The 8,501-nt window shown below is 37.4% G+C and overlaps 1 pseudogene; it reads left to right on the top strand.

Moving 5' to 3' along the window:
* The first annotated feature begins 963 nt into the window (after nucleotides 1-963).
* On the top strand, nucleotides 964-8,295 carry LOC141911555 (uncharacterized; annotated as a pseudogene).
* Nucleotides 8,296-8,501: the final 206 nt, after the last annotated feature.

Here is an 8,501-nt window from a genome sequence, read left to right as displayed (position 1 = left end):
GTCATTGTCTGTGCAATGGCTATAAGAAAGGAAGACAAAAGGTTAATACAACAAGTAATAATAACAAAATGTTAGTTTAATGAAATTCTTTTTAATTAATTTTTCCAGGAACAAGTGCGTGGATGAGTATAAAAAAGGGTTTTACGCTGGTTTGTCCTTTTCCCGTGGAAAACATATGCAGCTAGATCCAGAAGCGCTTGAAGCGATGTGGCTCCGAAATGATAAATCCGGGTGTAATTAGATCCAGCAGAAAACACAAGATAAACTGTCGCTCCGATTCTGAGCACGATAATTTATAATCCTGGAGAGTTAGACGAGTCGGGCGCCGAGTAAGGGCGACGAACGCAACTGGCGACACGACTAGGCTATCTTTCCTTTACCGCCCTTGCCTCGGCCAGACATGATTAATCGATGATTATTGAGTAGAGTTGATAGAAGTGCTCCGTGTCACAACGACGAATCCTGCCTGACTTGGGTACCTTATTAACTTGTTAAACACGCAAATACCAACAATGACTGATAGTTACCGAGCAAGTGCCGAGTTTTTGCGCACACGCTCTGAACATGTTAGTGGAGAAGGTTTTTGCCTTCGAAAATTAATTCTTTCATAAAGTAACGATCAACGCTTTTCGATATTGACATTGCTACAATACATCCGATTTTACTTATTGCTTTCGAATTAATAAACCTCTATTCATTTGCTTATTCGCTTATTTACTTTTTTACCCGTTGATTATTAATTCCTCATAATTTAGGCCCTAATTCGCTTACGTAATTGCGACTGCGCGGGTTCAAATTGGCTGTTGATTAATTCAGTTTAGTGCGGAGGTCCTCTTTCGTGCTATATGTGGACATTTTGTAGATCTCATCGAATATGTGATCATATCATTGTTTCTATGACAGACATCGATGTGTAATAATAGGGATGGGAGACAGTATGGCATGGCATGCAAGTAAAAAACAATGGGGAATGTCAGTTATTTCACCACGGATAGATGGCGCGCGTGTTTGGAAGAGGATATGAAATCCAACATGGCTGACCTAAACAAGTACTCAAGATGCTCAGTAAAACTTTTGAAAGAGGAGCTTACAAAACGAGGAGCAAGAACAACGGGCCGAAAAACCGAACTAATAGATAGGTAAATAGAACTACAATACCTGTTCAGTCATTGAACAAAAATTCAATAAAGCACACAATATATCCCATTTTAAACCGGTTTCTATAGCTCATTGTATTTCTCAAGTGAAGTTCAATGAGCTATTATAGTACAAATTTAGGTCGCCTTTTGATTTAGATATTTTCCTGCAGATGGCTCCACGTCCTAGACTTCAAGATATTCCATGAAAAGATATTAGAGGCAGGATTTTTTTTCAAATCGGACACCAGAAAAAAATTTTATAGATCTTTTCATTTTGAAAACAATATGTTGGCCTACAAGTCATGACATTTTTCCAACAATGTAATATATTAAGTATAAACTAGCCTTTATTGGCCCCAAGTTCAAAGTAAAAATAAGATACTGATGAATTATAAATATATCTTTGAACTATTCTTTATTTAGAGTTTAATTGTTACATATTTTCTTGCAGATTGGAATCATATGACAGAAACCAGGATTTTCAAAATGAACCAATTATTTGACCTCCCCCGAGATTCCAGACTGGCCAAATGAGGGATTTAGACAGCTGGTAATGGACCATAAGTTGATTCTACCAAAGGTGACATCAGATCTGATAACTGGTTACTTTAAGCACCGTTTAGCTACAGATCAAGAGAGTGCTCAAGATATAAAAGCACTGTCAAAAGGAGAAAAGTTGTTGGAATCATCTCATGTTACAGCATGCAGCTTCTGTCAAGTCGAAGAGATTTTGACCCTGGGTAGCCCTGTGGGTCACATGTGACTCACCTCATTTGGGTACCCCTGGGAACTTGAGATGTTAATTTTCCATTCATTTTACTATTTTTACTGAACCTACAACCCGATGTTCCACATATGACCCAATGGTAGCAAGATTGTGAAGCTTATTTACAAGTGATAATTCGAAAAAATAAATTATAAAGAATGTCTAGCAACAGTGACAGTTCTGATTTACACATCTGTGTGTTCAAACAAACCGGTGCTTTTTGGTGGGGTCATATGTGACCCACTGGGATGAAATGTCAACCTTAGTCATGGTGATATGAAAATAAAAATTTTCATAGATTTATTCACGATTTTCTCCCAAGGGTTTGTATCAATAAATCATCTAACTTAAATGAATTTCAGCATTATCAGAGAACATTTATGATTAAATGACTGATCTTATTTTTCAGATTCTGACATCCATTGTCATCGACAATGGACATCCATTGTCATCGACAATGGAACGTCGTCGTAAATGTATGAGTCTGAACCAAATAATTGATGCGGTTACAGCGGATGACAGTGATATTGGGGATGATGAACAGAGTGATGATGAATTCCCAGACCCCGATGATTACTAAGATGAAGACATGCAACCTGCTGCTTCACTACAAAGCGATGATGATGAATTTCCAGGCGATGAAAATGAAAGTGATGAAAATGAAAGTGAAGGCGTTGATTCTGATGACATTCCATTGGCTCAGATGGCTGGAGTTGGTCAGGGTATAAATCGGCGGTATATTTGGTCAAAGTCTAATTTTGTTGTACCTGTTGTGAACTTTTCTGGGACAAATATTGAACCGACGGATCCAACAGGAGTAACTGAAAATCCGTTCGAGTATTTTCGTCGCTTTTTCACTTCGGACATGATAAAATTGATTGTAGACAATACAAACTTGTATAGCTCTCAGAAAATAGGAGCTGGTAGATGTATCAACACTAATGAGAAGGAAATCGAACTTTTACTTGGGATTTATATGCGTATGGGCTTAGTACAAATGAACAGTATCCGTATGTACTGGGACACCTACATCCGTTATCCCCAAGTGTCCGATGTTATGCCCAGGAATCGGTTTGAATATGAGTTAGCTGTAATAAAGTGATGATTTATCTAATTTAAGACTTTGGCTTGATTTATATTTTTAAACATTTTATGCCATTGTAGCCCACTAGGTCATATATGACCCAGTCTGGAAAAGTAGGTCAAGGTCAGAGGATGCTGGAAAAAACACTTGATTCTGATAGCTGGCATGCTAATGTATTATTCACTAGCTGCAAATATTTTTCTGACACCTATAAGATGGTTTGGGCTTCCCAGGGTTTTAACTGGAATGGTTGGAGCTGCTATGAAAAAAGGTACCATTTCCTATGGAATTTTGACATTTCCAAATCTTAACTTCAATTTTACAACTAATTCCTTCTCATTAGATTACGCATAATAAACAACTGAGGTATCGTTTTATGCAAGTAAAAATTAATTTGTTCATTCAAAGAAAAAAAAATGAATTTTTCCAGGTGACGTATAACTATAGAATAAAGCTTAATTCGACGACAGGTGATGTTATTAATACTGACTCTGAATGTCCATCTGGAAAAGGGCCACATGGCACTTGTAAGCATATCGCAGCAGTACTGATGATGCTCAACAAATTTACGGAAGATGGTATTCTATTGGTTGGACGGTCATGTACTGAAATTTTACAGAGATTCCATAGACCAAGATATGCCTACGATGGTATGTACATGTAATAATTCTGACCCATGTAAAACAATAAACCTTGTATTTCTCATCATGTGAAAGCAATCTGATTGAGAAATGATTAACAATTTTCTTATGTTTGCATATTTATTTTCAGGATCTCCAATCAAATCTGAACAGTTCCCAACAAAAAGAAAACTCAAGTTAAATGACCCTCGGCCATTAAGATACAGGCAAATGCCGAGCTATCAGGATCATGTAAAAAAATTGGTTGTCAACTATTTTGCAAAAACGAGTGAAGATAAGATATATCTTTCCAAAAGCAGATATGAAAGCAGCAGTCAGAGATCATGATTATTTTGAGTGTCCATTCACCTACTACTGGGTTGATACAATGAATAAGGTACACAACAATTTGCCTTTCATTTGAGTAATTTTATGTATTTCAGGTTACTGATTCTCGTGCAAATAAGATAGAACAGAAAACAGTAGGCCAAAGTGATGTAACTATGTGGAGAGAGCGTAGAGAGCGGTCCTCAAGATAAACCGCATCAAACTTTGGAGAGATCTGCAAGGCCACCGTGAGAAAAAATAAGTGGAAGCTTGCAGAACGCTTAATCAATCCAGTTGAATTGCACAACTTTGCATTTACCCATGGCAAGCAACATGAAGCCAAGGCCCTAAAAACGTTCGAAGATCTATACGCTCTGAGAGTGAAATCCTGTGGCCTTTTTGTTTCAATTGAGCACCCTTTCCTCGGAGCAAGTCCCGATGGCTTGATTGGAACAGATTCAACAGTTGAAGTAAAATGCCCGTATAAACACAGAGACTTGGAAATTATGTCAAATCTGAAAGAATTCAAATCTCTGGAAGATAGAGATGGTCAAATTCAACTCAGGAGGAACCATAACTACTACAACTGTACTACCAAGTACAGGGGCAGCTGCATATTTCAAAAAGAAAAACTTGTTACTTTATAGTATACACATTCAAGGATTTATTTGTAGAGGCAATTCAACTCGATGAGACATACTGTAAAATTTCAATGATACCGAAGCTAGAACTGTTTTATAACATGTACCTGAAACCAAAACTTGCAGAGTTTTTTTAAGCATATTTTCCAACTATACATAGTCTGAAATTAATAAGATTAAAGCATACAAACACTATTCTAGAGCCTAGTTGAATTTTGTTTGGATGGAGTGGCTGCTGTGGGATTTTATAGGTTTTAGCTAAACCAATGACACGTTCGATGTGAATTCGTTTTGAGGCTATTCTCCTGTCATAGATAACTTCTTCTGGCTCTAGTTGGCTCTTCCCTTTTAACATATGGGGTGTGTTAACTTTGACATCCAATGGAGCAAAAATATCCTGCACTCGTATTCCCCTGTCAGCCATTATAGAATCACCTTTACAGAAATATGAGGCAGAGGAGTTTATTAGTTCAGATCGCTCTATAATTTGGCGATCGGAAACCGATCCAGCATAGCTACCGCTTATATACTAAACCGCGAGGTGTACAGCCAACCATGGTTTTTAATGTGTTTTTATTCTTGTAGGTAGCGAAACTAGAATTTTGTGCTGCTACATTACTGGGTTTCTTTATAGGGGTCTCTGTTGCATCTAGTATAACCCTTGTAGAACCAAAGACTTTGGCAATATTGATTGGCATATAGCTATTGATAACATCCTTTTCAGGCCAAATATTTAGATCTTTGAACTGGAAATAAATGAAATTTATCCAAGTAGTGATGATAGATCCAACAGAGACCCGGCCAATTCTAAACATGTAGGAGAGTTCCTCATCGTCTTTTGCAGTTCGTAGTTTCATTAATGTAAGAAAAAGCTGATCTTCCGGTGGTAAAATACCTTTTCGTACATTTAATTCAAAAACTGCAGGGCCCAAAATATTAAACATGAGCTGAAAGTGTTCATAGTGCTGGAATCCTGTATAGTACTTAATAGCACTTGGGTTACATTTAAAGTTAAAAACAGACATTCTACAGGCTGAATCCAACAATAATGAATACTGCTGAGAGAACTCGCTAGTATCAGGAGCACACTGGACTGACTTCACATTTTCAATATTTTCCTCAACTGTAAGTGTCGATTCATCACTGAAAACTTCAACTTCCTGAGCTATATCAGTCACATCCGGGAAAAAAATTCTTCGTCTTTTTTGTGTCCTTTCGTCTCGGCTTGTTGGAGTGGCTGGTCGTTTATTTGAAGAAAATTCAAAAACTGATGGCACAGCATTCTCCTTTAGGCGTTTCTTGAGGCCTGGAAAAAAAATTATAAAAATATGTCAGTACGTGAAGCTGAATTGCTTTATCGATTATTATACAGGGTGACCACAAACCACCCACTTGCAAATTCCCTGTGTTTTCCCTGTGAAAAGTTGATTTTCCCTGTGCTGGGCATCATATGGAGACCATGACATTGGCTATTTTGACTCGTTTTTTTCGGATTTGAGTCGTGATTTCTCGGGCGTCTCCGGTCCGATTTCATCGGGGAAGGTCTCAAACGAAAAAGTCACCTCTTGGGAATGAAACGAATCTAATTTCGTGTAAATCGGTCGATCGGTTACGAAGTTATGAGGGGTTGAAATGAGAAGGTCAATTCTTGTATGTCAAAATGTTAGCTCCCTTTTCTTTTTTTATAGGTGGTACCTAGGATACTGGGTCAAATCTTTGATTTTGGACCCCCAGCTATCGTAACGAGCCCCTGTGATTATATAGATCACTCACACACCAAGTTTTGTCAAGATCTGCAAACTGTGGCAGGAGTAGCAATTTTAGTTTTTTCAAGTTGGTCGCCTTAATTAGCATAATATATGCAAATTTTCAAAAAAACGGCTCCATAGATATGTAGACCATTGCTCTTAGATCATTGGTACCAAGTTTCATCCAAATCGGATGAAAACTGAGAGACAAGAATTGAAATGTTTAAAAGTTGACGGACAGACAGACGGACGACGACGGAGACCCCCCCTTACCCACCAGCTCTGCCGACCTTCGGTCACAGCGGAGCTAAAAATTGAACACAGTTTGATATGAGATTTCAAAGTTCATATTACAATTTATTCAATGAATTATAAATGTCAAACCACATCATTTATAACAAGAAAATTAACTTTAATAAATTATTTGACGCCTGCGAAAAAATGTAGAATATCTGGGATAAGCTAATGTGGAATTGCAAATTTGAAATCGAAGTTATAAGAAATTTGGGGAATTATGAGATTTGGCGATTGGTAGATGATACCTTCGACTGGTCTAATTTAAAAAAAAATTGTCAACTTGTGACCGACTTCGATTCACTTTTGCCTCTAAGCTGGTCTGCAACTTCATTGCCTCCATGGTTGAAGAAAGAGCTCTTCTGATGTCTGCTTCATCATGACTTCGAGCATATCGTGTAGCCAGCCGGCCCGGTCCCGGGGCCCGGTTTGGCTGTCACTCGATATCCTAGACTTGAGTCTGGGTTGAAGTAGACATTGTCATTTAAATAACTTATACATGTTATTCAGTATGAATTACCCGTGTGTCTTGTATTTTGTATTTTCTTAGTTTAAAATTTGTAACTTTATTGAATTTGGGAATTTTATCCCGGAATTTCAATGTAATAAGGATCAATAAAGTATTGAATTGAATTGTCACCTTATACACATGCCATCAGGGGACGCGGAGCCGTATATGACAGCTATGCTATTATAAATTGCTAATCTCATGAAACCTGCATACCCCTAATATCGAACATATTTTCTAAAACATTTGAATATTGAAATTATATGTTTACACGTTTTTATATAGACCGCTTGTAGCCGCCGATGAAATCCACGCCGGCCCTACTCAGATCGTAGATAGCTTCGTCATTCCACTAGCATCCCCATGACAGGGTCTGACTTTTATATCAGACTTCCAAATCGTGTATACATCCGCCATTTAACCGAATAATCCGATTTACTTATCATTTCTATTTATGCCTGCCGCTCCTGATATAATCATACATCCTTTACTATTACAATACGTCTTCTCATGATATTCAATGCAATATAACATTCCGACGTTCAAATAGAGGTCATTATATAATCACAGGGAGCCATTCTACATCTTTATCAATAATATTTTGCCAAATAGCTTGTATGAGTACACATAAACCTGTGACGTTTTGCACATCGATTTACGGTTGTCGTTTGTAAAATGACGCTGAATGGTTAGCATTGTTTAGGTTTCATAATGGTAACGTTTTATAAGGCGTCAAAAAAGTAACATTTAATATGTTCTAATTACATGGACCCCGGTGAATAATAATACCCCACAACTTATAGGGGACTTAATATTCTTAAAATATGTGTGTATCAAATTACTAGCACTTACTGTGTAACAACTAGGCCTACATCTGTATTCACTTTTCTATTGAGTCCAACTCTAACCGTTGAACTATCTGGATACTTTAAATCCATAAAAGAACCTCAAAGACCAGAAACACAGCAATAAAAACACTAAAAAATTTATCAGCAATGTCAACTAATACACAGGCCATGACCGGTATCTCCGTGATCCATTAATGATTTTCGATTTATGCTGTTATTTCAAATCAATCAACACAGATCATAGTTTTTTTAAATGTTCTATCTCCTGATCTATTGTAGCTGCAAGTTTAGCCTTTTTCTTGTTAAGCTCTTTAATTTGAAGACTAATCTTTCGCTTTGCTGATTTTCGTCTTTCTTCTTCTGACTGTGTCAAACGTTTATCTGATAATGCTTTTTCATATCTACCTCGAGCCAGTTTACTTTCAGTCAGCATAGCAGAAGAAATAGGAACCTTCAGATGTCCACCCATTGCATTGATAGCACCATACACTTGCCTTTGTGCGACAAGTGACACCTCCAACATGTT

Source organism: Tubulanus polymorphus, chromosome 10 (genome assembly GCF_964204645.1).
Source record: "Tubulanus polymorphus chromosome 10, tnTubPoly1.2, whole genome shotgun sequence".
Taxonomy (NCBI): domain Eukaryota; kingdom Metazoa; phylum Nemertea; class Palaeonemertea; order Tubulaniformes; family Tubulanidae; genus Tubulanus; species Tubulanus polymorphus.
This window is presented reverse-complemented; position numbering and strand designations above follow the sequence as displayed.